Genomic DNA, 18,674 nt, shown 5'->3' with positions numbered 1-18,674 from the left:
GATACTACATTTGTCGGATGGCACAACCCCTCCGGGACCCTTGTGAGGAGTAGGAGACCGGGGTTAGTTGCCTCACGGGTAAGTTGTCACATTGCAATTTTCTCCTCCACCAGTGTGCGCAGCGAAAAAGTGGAATACTCGTTTTCTTGATATAAATGCTCAGGGGTTGTGTGCTGTCAGAGAAGAGAATAGCACATCGTGAACTGAGACGAGTGCCAGTTATCTGCTTTGCACAACCCAAAGTCAAAATGTTCACTTTCATATATATATATATATATATATATATATATATATATATATATATATATATATATATATATATATATATATATATATATATATATATATATATTTTTTTTAAACAGTCGTCATAAATAGACAAATTCTAGCAGCGAATCATGTGTACTCGTTAGAGGAGAGATTCAGGCATCTTGTCATGCCTCAGTGACTGCTCTGTTTTAAGCTAACTTTGAACTGGAGCAAGTTTGAGTTAATATGGTAGTTTGGTGGCCTCATCTCAGTCATGTTGTCACATATGCAAAGAATGAAAAATGCACCTCTGGCAACTGTGTTTACGTGTGCCAGAATTGCTCTTCAGGGGATGAGTATGAAGAGTGAGGAATTTAGTTTGCTAGGTTTGGTTTCATTGTTTACCAAAATGGATTTTCCAGTTGTTATAATACGACAGTATGCTCACGTTAGGGCTGGTTTAAGTTTCATAATGAAGCATCCATCTATAAACCGAAATACTTGAATTTTTCAACAATTCAATTGACTCTTAAATTTCGAGTCTAAGGGAAGCAGAACGGATGTTTGAGGCTGAGAGCTATGACCTACATGCCAGCACTTCCTATGGACTTTCATTTGTTTCACGTTAAAGTTTGCTAAATGACTATAGTAAATTGTCAAGATCAATGAGAAACAATTGATCTGACTATAAAAACAAACAAACAAAACAAAACAGGATAACAAGGATCATACAATAGGCTCAAACGAAAGTCCTTGTTTCATTAGTTGCAAAATCCAACGTGACATCTTACCCCATATAGTGTGACAACTTACCCATCACATGTTCACTTCCTCTATTTGATGGCTTATAACTCTGCACTGACACAAAATATGAAAATGACATCAATATATAAAAAAAATATATACCTAAGGATTTGGTCTTTCATCTGGTATACGTTGTGTTTATATAAGATGTATTGATTCCACAGAAATATATACAAAGTGATACAACTAGCCTCGGTCTCGCGGTTAAGAAAATGGATGGATGGATGGATGAAAAGTCACAAAAGTCTTCTAGGCTGAAATGAAAGTTATTGACATTGCATGACTGCCCTCTACAGTCAATTCATGGGATTACAATTACGCATGATGTTAAATGCTTTGGTACTATTCACTATTATTATTGCTAAGGAGTCAGGACAATACTGGAATAATGGAAAGCTATATGTTTAGGGGGCAGTGGGTGAGTGAACGTGTTTACGTAGTGTTAGTATATTTGTTTCATGTTGTTTTGTGGACCAATATTTAATTCATTTTGTATATTACTGTAAGGTGTATGTAATGGAAAGACCCCTCGAAAATGAGATGATGTATCTCAAGGGGCTATCCTTTCAAGCAATTAATTCAATTAAAATACTGTACTATTAAAATATATTTTAAAATCTCACTTGTGCTATTACGATAGTCGCGCTTTTCTTTTGAAGGACGCAGGAAGGTTCTCGTGAATCGATAGGAAGTTACGTAGCTAACCGCCTTACCGCCAGAAGTGGCGCCATCTTCCGAGTGCGGAGAAAAATGTTTGGTGCGTGCCACAGTAAAAACAGAGAAAAGTGAAGTTTACAAGTAAAAGCTTGAACGATTCTTCAGTACTTGTTTGAAAAGGGGACGAGGTTCGTGTTAGAGTAATGTTTCATTGTTCAACGAATGTCGCCATTTTTTCGCGGTGTTTGTGTGATTTGCTGTCGTGAAACGGTTCAGTTTTCATCCGCTCGAGTATGCTAACGCACATTGGTAAATATTTAGCAACGCTTTAGCTCAAGATTCTGGAATTTTGGTGTGGCTTATTTTTGTTTTACTGGATTTACAAAGGCAAAGGACAAGTCAAAATGTTTAATATAAACTGTCAAAGTGTACTCAAAGAAGAGATTGTCAAGGCTATAAAACGTAATCATTTAAGGTGGTTTACTTTTGGTATATGGTTTAAATAATACAAGGCTATACAAAACATATCCTTTTCAGTTATTAATGGCGTTTTTTTTGTGTAATTGTATTGTACTTGTCATGGTGTGTTCACACAAGGACATTGAAAGTTGTCAACTGAGGATGCGACAGAGTTCATTTTCAAACGTAATTTTGACGCCACGTAACATTTCATGCAACTAAATTCAGCTAAGAGGATCGATGGTAATGGGAATCTGTAACAGTATAAGGATTTTTGAGTCAAACAATATATATAAAAAAAAAGATAAATGTCATTCTACTGCCTTGACAGCAATGGTTGGAGACAATTTTTTTTCGTTCCAAGATCTGAGCCCCCCCCACGCACACACACACACATACACACACACTGGTGGTCAGCTCTGCATACAGGGTGTCCATGTTTTGGGATGATAAATTTACTAATAATATGATTAGAACCATTAAAACTGCGATTTTTTTTCCTGTCCAAATTAGAAGGAATTAATTTTGAGAAAATTTGAAGTAGGTGAGATCAAACAAATTAGGTCGAGTAGTAGATATCGCTCATTTCCAATTCCCTCTCCCCCAAGAGAAAGGAAGTACATTTTAAAATTTGGATTGAGATTCATCCATCAAAAGAGATTTTGAGATTTCAATTCAATGTTGAAGGAAATTGCTGTTTTGTCTTGCGACAAGGAAGAATTTGTTTTTTTTCCTCTGCCATTTGTTGCAGGCTTTTTGGTTGGCGATGGACAGCTGATTGCAGCATTTCCGTTTCTAATAAATGAGCGGTGAATAATTTATATTGAGTAATAAATGTCATTTTTGTTGTAGAAGTGAAAATGAACCAGGGCTGCTCCTGTGAGATGTCTCAGCGATGGTGGGGACACCGATGAGGAATACACTGCAGGCCAGGTGAAAATAAGTTTGCAGTGTTTACACGTTGAATGGATTAAGATGTCTGCTCTTTCTCAAGTGACTTCTTTTTCCTACATTTTTGTCCACTTGTAAGGATGGTGTACAAATGTGCAAAGTGCAACGTTCATCTGCGCTTCAATAAAAAACAACTGCGAGCATGCTCACTCTTCACAGAAAGGTCAGTCAAACTGAGTGGGAGTAAAGAAAGGTAGGTTTTTATTCCTATTCATTTTATAATTGGTGAATGTGTGTTTTTATAGTTCCTTAGTAGTATTTTATAATAGTATACAAGTTATAAGAGCCTTTTTGCACTGCAAAGCCAACCGGATCATTCGCAGCAACACATCCTTGCTCCACAAGGGGGCGCTAAGTTCCCATCCCCGCTACAATGATTTAAAAACAATTCAACCTAGCATTTTTGCAGGCGATAGATTTCAAAATGTTTTCAGTTCAGTTTTCAAAAAAGTTTAATTAGAAACAAGTGAGGTTTTGAGCAAAAAAAAAAATAAAAAATAAAAATTTGGAAAATTGGCCACAAAATCAAGTGTTTTATTCCACGACAATCATTAAAAAAAAAAATGCCAGCAAACTCCTAGAGGGACTGATTGAACACCACACTCCCCAACAGATTTGTGTCAGGTTTTCCTCAACTGGGAAACAATTGAATCCAATTTTTAATACCTCTAGCGGTTGGTATCAATCAAAGCCAGCTCCAATTTGAAAAGAGGCTCAATTTCCTGCTAGCGTTAAAAGTCATTCTTTCCAAATGTTTTTTGCATCAAGCCTTTATCCCGAAAATGCAGCGGTGGGCAAACTCGATCCACGAGGACCAGAGTCCTGCAGGTTTTTGATGTTTCCCTGCTCCAACGCAGCGGATTCCTATCAACGGTATCATCATCAGGCTTGTGCAGAGCTTGCTGACGAGCTGATCACATATCAGCTAAGTGTGATGATGTATCGATATCACGATAAATTGTGATACTTTGTCTCCTGATAGATCGTCGATACGTCTTCGCAAGTATTGCGATATTTGTAGTGAATATACAGCCACTATAACAGCTCAATTGGTCATGACTTATTGAGCAATTACTTGGTGGGCCACTAGGGGGAGCGCCTCATAAGAGTGGCAGGGAAATGGGCGTAAGTCTTCAGGTGAAAAAGACTCGGCAGCTTAGTTATTATTATTATTATTATTGTTATTATTATCATTATCATTATTATTATTAATTTTCATTTATTATTATTTTTATTATTATTATATATATCTTATGTTATTTATAATTTTATATAAAATATATATTTATTATATTATGTATTTAGATTTATATTTTTAATATAATATGAATTATTGTTCTTCTTCTTATTATTATTATTGATTTATTATTTTATTCATATTTTTATATAAATATATATATTATATTATGTATTCATATTATATTTTTACTATAATATGAATTGTTGTTTTATTATTATTTTTTATATTATTTAATTATTTATTCATATGTATTTCTTTTAGTTTTCATTTCTTATTATTATTATTATTTTGTTTATATTTTTATATAAAATATATATTGTGTATTTTATTATACTTTTATTATAATATGAATAATTGTTTATTTTATTTTGTTTATTTTTAATATTATTATTATTATTATTATTATTTATTATTGTTTATTCATATGTATTCATTTTATTTTAATTCATTATTTATTTATTTTCTTATTTTATGATTAGTTTTATCGTAGATCATCGTGGCTTGATTACCCGAGCAATATATCGATAATCGCAGTATCGTCATATCGTGAGAGAAAACGTTATCGCGAGCCTTGTATCGCGTATCGTATGGTGAGGTAGCCAGAGGTTCCCACCCCTAATATCAGCTGTGTTGGAGAAGGGAAACCGAGTTTACACACCCCTACACTAATATGACGTCAACTCACTGGGAATATCGCAAACCACGTGAGTTTATGTGAAATTGCGACACATATCTTTTTCAGCATGCCAAATGTAGTTTTTTTTTTTGTTTTTTTTCTAATTTATGCTTCTTTACGGAATTTCGGAACGCCCTCTATTTTGCTGTACGTGTTCCAGTGGCAGTCAATTCATTTGTATTCTATTTTTACGTGGTTTGTTGTATGACTGGAACTGGCGTGTATGCTCGTGTAGCTGTTGTGTCTGGATTTTGAGGCAGAAAAGAAGCATTCAGTCCATTTCTTTTTTTTTTATTGTGTCGAGCGAAGAAAGGAACAAAGGTGTGGCGATTCTAAAAATCCTGACACTCTCATTTGTGTTCATTTCTTGTCTTTGGAATGTCATGTGGAATATTGGCGGCCACGCACAATCATTTCGTCTTGTGAGGAGCTCAGCTTGGCTTCACGATCATGTGTGAGGAGAGTCCAGCATGTCACTTATTTGGCACTTAATTCATCTGATTTTCATCTTACACACAATTCCTATTTGTCGGGTGTCACAAAAGAAGCCAAGTCAAGTTAAATGCATTTATATAGCCCTTCATCACAGAAGGGCTTCACAAGCCCAATTGACAAGCTTTACTTGAAGTTGAAGCACAACAGCGTAATTCAAAATGATGAGCACATATGAAACATATCGTTTGAGACACAGATGAATAGATATATATTTTTTCGATAAATGTACAAATGTACAAGATTTAAACCACGCTTCACAATATCAGGGCAAGCAGTGCGGCGGCGATGGAGGCGGTGAGGGAGAGCATCTGGATGCTGGCGCCGCTTGTGGACGTGGTCAACGCCGTGTTTGCCGCTCTCACTGCAAAGTTGGAGGTCCTGGCTGCCACGGATGCCAGAGCTTGCATCATGGCCGTCTCACTTTCGATGGGGACGTTCGCCATGGTTGTCGACACAGCCAACTCTGCTGCCTGCCTTGTGGGTTCGACGGACCCCTGTGTGGCTGACGCCACACTGAGGATCGCCAACTGGTTCACGAGCTCCCCGAATCCTTCCTGTGCAGCGTCGTCCAGCAAGCCTTGCACTCTCCCAATCAACTGTCTCCAGTCGTCTTCGACTTCTCTGGCCACTTGGCGGGCATCCACTATGGTTTGCGTCGTTGCTCCGGCAGCAGCGACATCTTGTGCAGCGGCCGTTGCCCGGGACGCTATTCCAGCTGCCTCCATCGCCACGCTTGCCAACGCCATGTCCAGGGCCGATCCGTCCTGCGATGCTGCCATGGCTGCGTTGGCTGCATTACTGGCTTGGACCGACGCTGCAAGCCCCGCATTTACTGTCGACTCCAGGTTACCTTCACCGTTACTCAGTGAGTTGGCGGCGCTCGCCGCTTCCTCCGCGGCGGTTAACGCGGCTCTGGCGGCTGATTCTGCTGCTGGCCCAGCGGCGGCGGCGGCCGCCGAGCATGTTGCAGTTATTGCTGCGGCTGAGGCTGTCAAGCCGACCCCCAATGAGTCTTGTGCCAAGCTAAGTGCCGTTCCTTCTGGAAGGTTTCGCAGCAATTCGACCGATCTTCGTGTTGTTGCATTTGCAACAATTCCTAAACTTTGTGCGCCTCTGGAATCGACCGCAGATTCTGCTACGATTGTTGCAGCTTCTGCCAGCGATGCAACCTCTTCTGCTGCCTGAATTGCTGCAGACATGGGTGATTGCTCTCTTGAAAATAGCTGTCTAGCATTCCTTGATACCGTCCCAAATAATCCCACAGTGTTAAAAAATCCATCTGGTCCTTCCTCCACCACTCGTCTGGCCACCGCCGCCGCGTCTAGCGACACCTGTGCCGCTTCTTCATCAATTCTTCCTTCTTCTGTTGCTGTTTCAGCAGCTGCTTCAGCTACGGCTTCTGCCGCATCTGCCGCTCTTGCTGCGGCAGCTGTAGCCTCCTGTGGCTCAGCCTCTCCATTGGCAACAGATATAGCTGCAAGACTTGCTGCCTCTGCGCTTGCCAAGGCGGTGTTGATGAGGCCTTCTAGATCTGCTCCAGCACCAGTCGCAGTAACTGCTGCCGCTGCGGCAGCGAGGGACGTCGCTGCTGCCGCCAGCGATGCTTGTCTTGAAGCTTGGACTGCTGTTGCGGGTGCTCCCACAGCTTCTGCCGCTGCACGTGCGCTTTGTGCTGCAGTTTGCATTTGGCGAAGAGCTAATTCACCAGCTAACTCAGCTTCCGTATCTCCCGCAGTTGATGCTATAGCTTGTTTTGCTGTGTCGAGTGCAACTTGAGTCTGAGTTGTTGCTTGTTCTGCCAACGCAGCTGAGCTTTCACCCGCCTCTATGGCTTGTCTTACACTGGGATCTACATCTGTTGGTAGATCTGCTGAATTAAGTAAAAGTTGGAGGTTTTGCGCTGCCATTGCAGCCTGTTGGTTTGCATTTCTTGCATCTTCTATGATCAATGCTGCATTTTGTACGGTGACTCCGGAAGCCAGGGCTTCTGCTGATCTTTCTGATGTAACTGCAGCTGACCTTGCTAAGGTTGCTGCGTTTTGTGCTGCTTGCGCGAGTTCTACTGCGTACGTGGCCAAGTCCCCGCTTGCTCCTGCCGCAGCTTGTTGAGCTCTTGTTGCAGCAGTTTGGGATGCCTCTGCTGCATTGTCTGCTGCTGCTGCCGCTGCTTCTGCATCTATTGTTCCTTGTGCAAACTCCAACGCAGCAGTGGCTGCCTCGTCTGCAGCAGATGAAGCATCTTCTGCAGCTTCTTCTGCTTCTGAGGACCCCCCCGAAGCTGCGGCTGTAGCTGCTGCAGCTGAGCTGGCCAATGATGCGGCTGCAGATGCGGCAGTTGCGGATGCTGCAGCAGCTGTCTGGATTGATCTTTGTATTGCCATTTTCGGTCCTCCTGCAGCGGCTGCCGCTGCACCTGCGCTTTGTGCAGCGGTTTGTACTTGTCGGATAGCTAATTCACCAGCTAGCTCAGCTTCCGCATCTCCTCCAGTTGGTGCCGCAGCCTGGTCTGCCGTGTTGAGTGCAACTTGAGCCTGAGCTGCCGTTTGTTCTGCCAACGCAGCTGAACTTTCGGCCGTCGCTATGGCTTGCATTACGCTGGCCTCTACATCTGGCGGTAGGGTTGCTGAGATGAGGAAAACTTGGAGCTCTTGCGCTGCCATCTCAGCCATTTGGTTTGCATTTCTTGCGTCTTCTATGATGGATGCTGCATTTTCTGCGGTGACTCCAGAAGCCAGAACTACTGCTGCTCTTTCTGATGTATCTGCAGCTAACATCGCTATGTTTGCTGCATCTTGTGCTGCTTGGGCGAGATCTCCTGCAATTTGGGCTAAGTCCCCGCTTTCTTCCGCCGCAGCTTCTTGGGCTCTTGTTGCAGCAGTTTGGGATGCGGTTGCTGCACTGTCTGCTGCTGCTGCTACTGCTTCTGCATCTATTGTTCCTTGTGCAAACTCCAACGCAGCAGTGGCTGCCTCATCTGCAGCAGATGAAGCATCTTCTGCAGCTTCTTCTGCTTCTGAGGACCCCCCCGAAGCTGCGGCTGTAGCTGCCGCAGCTGAGCTGGCCAGTGATGCCGCTGCGGACGCAGCAGTTGCGGATGCTGCAGCAGCTGTCTGGATTGATCTTTGTATTGCCATTTTCGGTCCTCCTGCAGCGGCTGCTGCTGCACCTGCACTTTGTGCAGCGGTTTGTACTTGTCGGATAGCTAATTCACCAGCTAACTCAGCTTCCCTATCTCCTCCAATTGATGCGGTAGCTCGCTCTGCTGTGTCGAGTGCAACTTGAGCCTGAGCTGCTGTTTGTTCTGCCAACGCAGCTGTACTTTCGGCCGTCGCTATGGCTTGCATTACGCTGGCCTCTACATCTGGCGGTATGTCTGAATTGAGTAAAAGTCTGAGGTTTTGTGCTGCCATCTCAGCCATTTGGTTTGCATTTCTCGCATCTTCTATGATGGATGCTGCATTTTCTGCGGTGACTCCAGAAGCCAGAACTACTGCTGCTCTTTCTGATGTATCTGCAGCTAACCTCGCTATGTTTGCTGCTTCTTGTGCTGCTAGGGCAAGATCTCCTGCAATTTGGGCTAAATTCCCGCTCGCTACCGCCGCAGCTTCTTGCGCTCTTGTTGCAGCAGTTTCGGATGCGGCTGCTGCACTGTCTGCTGCTGTTGCTACTGCTTCTGCATCTATTGTGCCTTGTGTAAACTCTAACGCAGCAGCGGCTGCCTCGTCTGCAGCAGATGAAGCATCTTCTGCAGCTTCTACTGCTTGTGAGGACCCCCCTGAAGCTGCGGCTGTAGCTGCTGCAGCTGAGCTGGCCAGTGATGCCGCTGCAGACGCAGCACTTGCGGATGCTGCAGCAGCTGTCTCGATTGATCTTTGCATTGCCATTGTCGGTCCTCCTGCGGCGGCTGCCGCTGCACCTGCGCTTTGTACTGCAGTTTGTATTTGTTGGATTGCTAATTCACCAGCTAGCTCAGCTTCCGCACCTCCGACAGTTGGTCCCACAGCTTGCTGTGCTGTGTCGAGTGCAACTTGAGCCTGAGCTGCTGTTTGTTCTGCCAACGCAGCTGTACTTTCGGCCGTCGCTATGGCTTGCATTACGCTGGCCTCTACATCTGGCGGTATGTCTGAATTGAGTAAAAGTCTGAGGTTTTGTGCTGCCATCTCAGCCATTTGGTTTGCATTTCTCGCATCTACTATGATGGATGCTGCATTTTCTGCGGTGACTCCAGAAGCCATAACTACCTCTGCTCTGGCTGATGTATCTGCGGCTGACCTTGCTATGGTTGCTGCATCTTGTGCTGCTTGCGCGAGTTGTAGTGCAAACGGGGCCAATTCCCCGCTTGCTCCCGCCGCAGCTACTTGGGCTCTTGATGCAGCAGTTTCGGATGCGGCTGCTGCACTGCCTGCTGCTTCTGCTACTGCTTCTGCATCTATTGTGCCTTGTGTAAACTCTAACGCAGCAGCGGCTGCCTCGTCTGCAGCAGATGAAGCAGCTTCTGCGGCTTCTTCTGCTTGTGAGGACCCCCCTGAAGCTGCGGCTGTTGCTGCCGCAGCTGAGCTGGCCAATGATGCCGCTGCTGATGCGGCAGTTGTGGATGCTGCTACAGCTGTCCGGAATGATCTTTGGTTTGCTGTGATCGGTTCTCCCGCAGCAACTGCCGCCGCACCTGCGCTTTGTGCAGCGGTTTGTACTTGTAGGATAGCTAATTCACCAGCTAGCTCAGCTTCCGCATCTCCTCCAGTTGGTGCCGCAGCCTGCTCTGCCGTGTTGAGTGCAACTTGAGCCTGAGCTGCTGTTTGTTGTGCCAACGCAGCTGAACTTTCGGCCGCCGCTATGGCTTGTATTACGCTGACCTCTACATTTGGCGGTAGGGTTGCTGAGTTGAGTAAAACTTGCAGGTCTTGCGCTGCCATCTCAGCCATTTGGTTTGCATTTCTTGCATCTTCTATGATGGATGCTGCATTTTCTGCGGTGACTCCAGAAGCCATAACTTGAGCTGCTCTGTCTGATGTATCTGCGGCTGACCTTGCTATGATTGCTGCATCTTGTGCTGCTTGGGCGAGATCTACTGCAATTTGGGCTAATTCCCCGCTCGCTCCCGCCGCAGCTTCTTGGGCTGTTCTTGCAACAGTTTCAGACTCATCTGCTGCATTGCCTGCTGCTGCTACTGCTGCTCCTGCATTTATCATGCCTTGTGAAAATGAAGATGCAGCAGTGGCTGCGTCTCCCGCAGCAGTTGAAGCATCTTGTGCAGCGTCTTCAACTATTGAGGACCCCCCTAATGCTGCGGCTGCTGCTGCTGCAGCTGAGCTGGCCAGTGATGCTGCTGCTGACGCAGCAGTTGTGGATGCTGCCAAGGTTGTTTCTGCTGATTTTCGGAGTGCCACTTCGGTAATTGTTTCAGTCACTGTGACTTCGTCTGTGGTGCCTGTGCTGACGGTAGTGGTGGCACTGCTAGTGGTGGTGCCTACAGTGGTTGTGCCGCTGGTGGTTGTACTGACGGGTGCGTTTTCGTCTGGTGTTCTGGCCTGGAGGAGCACTCTGCCACTACCGCTGTGTTGTTGAAGCCCCTCAACATTAGTTCCTGTTTCAATTAAGCAGTTTTGTCAAGTATTGAAGTGATGGCATGAAGCTATATATTGTAATATTCAGTTCAGATTACTTACCAACTAGAAGAAGTACACAAACAAAAGTTTTGATATTCATCGTGACACTTTTCCGTCCTCGGATGTACCAAAGCAAATGTGGTTAGTTCCTGTAAAAAGGATGAAGAGGAAAAGAAGAACAAGAAGAAGGTGTAATTCACTTAATTTCCAAAATATTTCCACTTTTGTCAACAGCAGCTTGGCTTACTTGTTTCTGTCTGCATATTATAATTATTAATATACGTAGAATGCCGGTGGTTCTCTGCTGAGTAATTTGAAACGCTGAAAAAGAAAGCAAGATAAACCTTGTAGAGTTCCAAAAGAAACAACGTGCGAGCGGGAGAGTCACGGTCCCCCGCGCGGTGCTCTTGTCATTCAACTGACGCATTCAAGGGTTTTGATCGTCCGTTTAGGAACGAAACAGACGCTTACCTTGCTTTCTTTTTTTCAGCGTTTCACATTGCTCGGCAGAGAACCACCGCCAGCAATTCTACGTCACTACGCACAGAATGCGTTGCGACGTAAATAACAATGGCGGCGTACGTCTAAATCACAAAATGTATTAAACTGGAAATGATTTTTGAAAAATGAATCTCATAGTTATGTTAGTAACAACCAAATAAATAATACAGAGCAAACTAGTCATGACAGCCGGGGTTCCTTTTAACGACTGAATCAAGCTAGCAGCAGGTGGCAAGTAACAGCAGCACCGGCTTGGCTTCACATGACCCACGCAAAAGCAACACACGGATGTGGAGCGAGACGTGCTAGGCTGAAGGCCATAGGGCCAAAAGACCACCGCTCTCACGCTAACGTCCACACCTTTGCTAATAAAACGGACTACCTGAGAGTCAGACTGACTGGTCAGTGTCAAATCAGGGAATATTGAGCTCCAATCTGGCTCTCGGACAATGACTCAGCTTTGCAGCTCACTCACATATGGATCATACATCAGCTTTGGGGAAGAGCATGTATGTGAGCAGCAGATTTGTGAGGATGTTCAGGATTTTGAAACACACTATTCAACTGATATTGAACTGTAGATGATGGACAAATTGATTACCGAGGAAGACGCCAAGTTGCCCACTCTGGTTTTGTTTTCATTGTAGCAGCTGATGATTTACCACTCCACAAATCCCACCAATATGTGGACTTTCCAAGGAGGGTGTGCAGTACTCTAGATCTGGTCAGCAGTAATGTGAAGGATGCCTACAGAACAGTGCCACACCCTAGCCAGTCAGTGCAGCTTTTACACGACTGCTTTGAGTACCAACTGGCAGATGGTCAAAACTGCTGCTCTGAGAAAAGAGTCCTCGGTGGATCTAGATGGTTTTGCTTCTTCTGTGTCAGGTTAGAACATAAGCACTTGCACTGGAAACATTATTGCCACTGCAGTGTATCTCCAACTAATAGATAATGGACTGGTAGGTGAGGTATATGCAACATAACCAGTTTGCTGCACTTGCTTTGAGGATGTTGCAGATGACAAAAAGGCAAAATACGACTGGCGTAAAATCTTCAAACGTGCCAGACCAATACGAGAGGATTGCTTTAAAAACTCAGACTCCCTGCGCGTGTGAAAAGGACTGAAGCACATCACTGGCTACCAAGAGGAGTCACAATCAGCCAGGGGACACACTACGTCTGTTTTGTGGTCCTCGGAACAGCAGCAGAGTTAGGCCAGTGGCACAAGAACAAATCCCAAAAGGTAGCCGGACCAGAACCCTTCCCGGGGGTGCGCCCTGACACCCTTCTCATTGGCCGAGGTCTCCACCCATATAGTCAAGCTGTCTTTGTTCCCATCTGCCTTAAGTCCACACCCATCGAGTCCCTCCCAAAGAAAACCTCGGTGAGTTGTTTCAGCGACTACTCTCCCACAGTGCTCACGCCCTTCGGAATCAAGTGCTTTGAGGTGATCGGCATGGCACACGTTAAAATGCCAATCGCTGCCACCCTAGACCTTTTCCTCTTTCAAACCATCAGAACAGTTCTACAATCTTCACACACATGAAGGGACACACACAGCGCTGTTTCTTGTTTTGATTCCGATATATCCCCTTTTTGTCTCTTTAATTATTATTATTATTATTATTATTATTATTATTATTATTATTATTATTATTGTGCTTTTTTTTAAATGTCTGTTCATTTGCTGTGCTCATGGCAATCAACGTCCTGAAATATTAAACTGTCGCCAATGTCAACCTTACCTGCATTCAATAAGCTGATCCACACTGGACAAGTAACTTTTTTTTTTGTACATTGTGACTATAAGTCTTTTAGTGTCCACACTCAACGACCCCATTGGCCAAATATGCCAAAGTGCAGGAAGCAAAGTCCGCTTGGATCTTTGAGTCCAGATCAGCCCCTTTCATGTGATTCTACAAATTGCGACACTAACACGTCCAATATGGATCTCCTCTCAATGAAACGACTTCAAGATGGAGAAAAGTACTCACCACGCTCAATCAGGTCCGCTGAGTGGCGCTCGAATGGATCTATGCGTTGGTGTTGATCCCGCTCGAATGTTTTATGCTGCATCACAGCTGGCTTATGATCGTTAATAAATCGTGTCACCTTACCTTGCGTCCTACCCTTGTTGAGGTGAGGCCTTAATTACTTGACTGCCACGCCTTCATCTTTTGAAGAAACGTAATTGTTCACGCTTAGTGCGTAATCATGACATGAATCTTGTCGAGCCACATTGTTTTTTTCTGTTTGTAATTGGCCAATTAAGGAACTAACGTCAGACTAAATGAGTTCCAAACAGAACAAGTTACAAGTGAGGAATTCACATCTGATGCTGTTGACTGGTGATGAGAGCGCTGATTTGTTGCGGGTGTGGTTCTTCGGTGAAAAATTAAGTCAAAATATTTCATTTGCATCCAGACACGTAGTTGTGTCTGTGGTGTGTTGCATTAGACACTTGTCACCACTTCTGCTCAAAAGACAGAAGAAGAAGGGAGACACACCGTGGATAAGGTTACTCAAAGAATACTTTCTTGGTCAGGAAATGCAGGAAATGAAATTAAACACAATTAAGCCAAAATCGGATTTTAACTGAGGTACGGTAATACCCATATGTATCGGAATATTCAGTTGAGTCAGTATGCACTGACTGAAACAATTTCATCACGACAAGGAGCAAACAGGTGGAGTGCTGGAAGAGAAGAAGGTTAAAAAAGTCAAGAGTCAATGCGCTTGAAACATGTCTTGAATTGGTGGCCCCCAACCATTTTTTGCACCACAGACCAGCTTCACGTGAAGACACATTTTTACCAGTAGCCATATTTTTGACTGGCAGTCATTTTCAATAATACCAATCTGTTTAGGAGCAATCGGTAAATCATCTTTGGAATGCTGCTGTCCATCGCCAAAATCAATACGCCGCCATCTCTTGGTGTGACAGCAGAAGTGGAGTCAATTGCGACAACTATGTGGTCGTCGTTGCTTATACCCACTTGGACCTCCGAAAAGATCACAACACATATTCCTCAAGATTCAAAGAATCCTCTCAGAGAGCTTTTAACTTAAGATGAAAATTCCTAGCAAAGGAGTTTAAGACTGATTCCAGAACGTTCTCCAACAACTCTGAGCCAACAATGGACAGAAATTATTCTCTTAGTGAGGAAGTGCGCTTGACCCCTGCTGTTAGGTAAAAAAAAACAACAACAAAAAAAAACTTTTTGGTGTTAATAGGCAAAGGGTGGACCCTCAAACCAAAGAACAAGAGAACTGGAGTGTAATAGGCGAGTCTATGGCAAGGAGGATGTGGAAATATACAGAAGAGAGTGGAAAGTTGTGTTGGAGCTGCAGCAAAGCAAGACCTAGAGAGGGAGGGGCTTGTTCATTTAGCAGCCTCACTGGCTGAGGGGAGAGACTATGGGCCAGTCTGGTGGTCCTGGCACGGATGGCACCTATATCTCCTTCCAGAGGGTAGCAGGCAGAAATGGTGATGTGCAGAGTGGTGCCCATCACGCAGGATGTTATGTACTCGCCTCAGACAGCGGCTGGTGTAGATGGTGTTGATCTCCGATGAGTCTCCCTCCTGTTTTCACCAACCTCTGGAGGGCCTGCTGCTCAGCTTTAGTACAGCTAGAAAACCATAAAAAAAAAAAAAAAACGTATGTCAATATGCTGCAGATTGCACACTGGTAGAAGTTGATCATGAGCTGCTGAGAAATGTTAGACTTAAGTTTCCTCAGGTAGCAGAGGTGTTGTTGGGCCTTTCCCACAACTGAATTGGTGTTCTTGTTCCAGGTCAAGTTCTCTGACACTGTCAAACCCAGGTGCTTGAAATTACTCACCCTCTACACTGCCTCATTCCCGATGAGGGGTGGAGAGGGGATGGAACATCGTGATTTGTGAAAATCCATAATTATTTCCTTGGTCTTTTTTATGTTAAGGGCCAAGTTATGGTTAGCACACCATGACACCAGGTGCTTGACCTGGTGCTTGAATTTGAGTCATCTTGTGGCTGTTGTGATGTATAAGTCATGTGATTTCTTTATTATCGTAATCCCTTCATGCTAAGTCAAGCAAAAAAAAAAAAGTGGTCAGATGAATATGTGCAAAATGAATTCTCATGTATATCGGAACGTATGGTGTTCCACAGGGTTCATTTCTGGGGCCTCTAGGATCCATCTTAAGAAAGCAGCAGTGGTTGTTTTCAAGTGCTCTATAAATGTTGAGTTGAGTGATGGGAGTCCACGTCCTACCTGCATGATTTGGAATGCCAAGTAAGCAATTCTAGTCCAGCATAACTAGCGATCTCTCATAACTTAAGGAACACTTCCTTATAGCTACGTGGGGAATACAAGAACGCAACACTCGTATGAAGCTAATGGCTGGTGTCATTATCCTTATTATCCATTTTATTTCTTCCTGTTTCCTTGTTCTTTGTCAGGGCGCTTCTTGGTTTGACAACATTTCTCTACTTGCAAATGAAGATTTGTGGATGGAATTACTAATTTCTTATCTAACATTTTCGCCACCGATCCATTTTGGACCCAATTATCAGGACACCCTGAACACACCTCATGCCTAAAGATAATCTCATCAAATATTCTGACTTGGACATCCTTGGTTAGGAATGTGCAAAAACAATCGCATTGTGGGCAAACGATCCAACTAAGTTATGCAGATGCACAGAATTTTTATCTGGCTAACACAGATATCAGGATCACTTGGTGCTTTAGCATCTTCTCGGATCTGGAAGCACCGAATGAACCGTTAACGGAGCAGAAATACCGCCTCCCCTAATTGCATAAAATGGCTTCAAAGTTTGACATGAAACAATTGGTGTCGAAATAAATTTTTCAGGTCTTCTTTAGCACCGTTCTGCTATGCTTTTCCAAGAAAGGAGACACCTGAATGGGCGCAAGAGCCATGGCCTGCTCACCTGGACTAAACTGACCGTCGAACCTTTCAGATTTGTTTTCTTGTCACTTGTCACAGCCCCACACAGTTTACGGAATGTTCCAATTTCTCAGGTGGGCAGCTCTCAGCTAAACCATTATGCAACACAGGCCTTGCACACAATGTCGAAAAGTGCAAAACCTGCTTCAAGCATACACCAGGGCAGCCGCGTTTCCCAGTTGCCGCCCTTGAGCGTCTCCTGGAAAGCTTCCAGCAAACCCTGCCTTTGCGCGCGGTATGCTGACGCACGATTCTCTTTCACTCGCGCCCGCTGCAGAACCTGGCCAAACATACGAGAAGTCAACATTGAAAGCCTTTCATGCCAAGCGTGGTGATGAACTGTGTTTATACCTCAACTACAAACTTAACTGAGAGTGACTACAAAGAAAATGTGACACGTTATTGTCTGTTGCTACTCAAAATCACACTTTGACAAAGGCAAGAGCGCTACACAGTTTCGAAATAAATGTTCAAATGTCTGACTGAGCTGGGGTGGGACAAAGATGAAAGCTGAATCACCTGCCTTCGTTGATCACAAGCACACAAGTATGACACACCCTAATTAATCGATTGTGCGTCATCATGCTTTAGACGAGACAGGAGAAATAATACAGCACCAAATCGCAAGTTTTATCCGCCCCCTGGTGTCCACAGCCTTCATGTGCTACACAATCTACCTGCAGTCTGCAACACCTGTCTCATGTAGCTCGGGGCTATTAAGACTCTCGTTAATGTAGTGGGAGTACTTTGTAAATCAACCTGGTAAACTAACAGGTAATATAATAAAAAATAATGGCAGACCTTTGAAGTAAATTAGGATTGACGGTGCTTCCACTTAGTCAGGACAATTATAATTAAATGACCTGTTTTATCTCACTAAGAATGATGAATGCATCTTATAATCTTTAGGTCAATATACCACTTAAAAAGAAAACACAAACACATTAAATCCAAATGTAGACGGCATGATTTTGAAAGAAAGAAAAATATTCAACACAACAAATAATAAATGAGATAAGTTTTTGGGTTCTCGGCGTTCAGTTCAGGTTTTATTGCAGGCCTGATGTTTCTGGGGTGCGATATGACCCGACAAACTTTAAAAAAAAAAAAAAAAAAAAAAAAAAAGTGTCCCCTCACTTGCAGTGCCAGCAAAAATAAAATGTCACATGCAACGTGTTGGAATGATCCTCACAAGTCCTCAGTTCACATTAGCTGATGATATTTCATTGGCGGCAAAAAATGAAATCATGTCCACACTAGGGGTGGGCGTGAACTTCAAAATTATATCAGGATATTGCAAAGAAATTTGCGTGACGATATTTTTGACAATATGGGTAAGCTGCTCAAAGGGCAATAAATTTGCCAATCAATTTTCCAAGACGATACGTCAACATCTCCACGTTGTTAACCATTTGCGTAGTGTCGCAAGAGTTCACTGGCCACCTGAGTCTTGAGTGTTGACCGCTCGTCCACACCATCCAGAAGACCGTCAATTTGTTCACGTCCAATAATGACTGCATCTGTTTTCCTCCACTGCCGGTTGATACATTGCCATTACAATTTGGACTGCTAAGCTGGAAATGTGTGATGCTGCCATTTTTGGATCATCTCTTCGTTCTGAGGTAAGTGGTGCTCAAATAAAAAATAGTTTAGTTTAGTTTATTTGAGTATAATATATATATATATATATATATATATATATATATATATATATATATATATATATATATATAGAAAAAAACAAGACAAATCAAACAAACAGTATACTGTGTTAATGCCCAAAAGGAGTAGGCTGAAGCAAAAGCTAAGCTTATAGTCGCCTACCCCATCATAATATACATAATACAGAAGCCCAAATTTTTCCCACTCATCATTAATACTCAAGATGTAATATGTAGCGTCTTGTTGTTTTCATTATATTGTTAATAACCCAAGGAGGTTAGAGTGGGCAACTTGGTTTGATGCTAATTTTCTACACAATGTGGCCACAATGTTTACACACAATGCTTATTTCTGGTCGTAAATACGATGCTGTATCACAACGTTGTTCAACGTTTAAATGCATTTTATTTAGAAACTG

General features: G+C 43.6%; 1 long non-coding RNA gene across 1 annotated transcript; it reads left to right on the top strand.

Moving 5' to 3' along the window:
- Positions 1 to 1,777: 1,777 nt before the first annotated feature.
- LOC144007733 (uncharacterized) lies at positions 1,778 to 3,894 on the top strand. Its single transcript, XR_013280327.1, has 3 exons — positions 1,778 to 1,898; positions 3,022 to 3,102; positions 3,200 to 3,894. It is a non-coding gene; the product is annotated as an uncharacterized LOC144007733 (long non-coding RNA).
- Positions 3,895 to 18,674: the final 14,780 nt, after the last annotated feature.

The sequence above is a fragment of the Festucalex cinctus genome, chromosome 19 (genome assembly GCF_051991245.1).
Source record: "Festucalex cinctus isolate MCC-2025b chromosome 19, RoL_Fcin_1.0, whole genome shotgun sequence".
NCBI classification, from domain to species: Eukaryota; Metazoa; Chordata; class Actinopteri; order Syngnathiformes; family Syngnathidae; genus Festucalex; species Festucalex cinctus.
Note: the sequence above shows the minus strand (reverse complement) of the source record. Positions and strands in the feature narration are given on the sequence as shown.